The following is a 507-nucleotide window of genomic DNA, read 5'->3' as shown; positions in this document are numbered from 1 at the left end:
AACCACAATGCCAACGTTTCCTATTTCCTCTTAAGAAAAAAAAAAAATCACCCCTCTGAAAATGCCTCACTCAGGAACTGTAGAGTTAGTGGGTAAAAGGTTCTCCGAACCACCACCTACGTCGGGGAGCGCTCCCTCAAAGCCGGGGTACCACGCCGCTCCTGCGCAGGTTCTAGACTCCTCCCTTTGGAGCTCTGCCCCACCCTTCTAGGCTACTTCCGGCCCTCACTGAACGCCCTCAACGCGCTTGCGCCGTTTTGATAGGCTTCTGGGGCCGAAGAAATCCGAGCACTGCCCTGCTGGAACCGCCCCCGCCCCCTCTTCGCCCCGCCCACGCTTTACCGGCCCCCGCCCGAAATCTCGCGAGGGTAGGTGCGCGTCCGTATTTTGCGGACAACTAGCTCTCACAGCTGCTGTAATTGCTGCTGCGGGAGAAACCGGAGCGGCTGTAGTCTGCGCGCCCGCCCTCCCCGTTTGGCGAGAGACACCGCCTCTTCTCTCGCTCTG

Source organism: Myotis davidii, unplaced genomic scaffold (genome assembly GCF_000327345.1).
Source record: "Myotis davidii unplaced genomic scaffold, ASM32734v1 scaffold177, whole genome shotgun sequence".
Classification (NCBI taxonomy): Eukaryota; Metazoa; Chordata; class Mammalia; order Chiroptera; family Vespertilionidae; genus Myotis; species Myotis davidii.
This window is presented reverse-complemented; position numbering follows the sequence as displayed.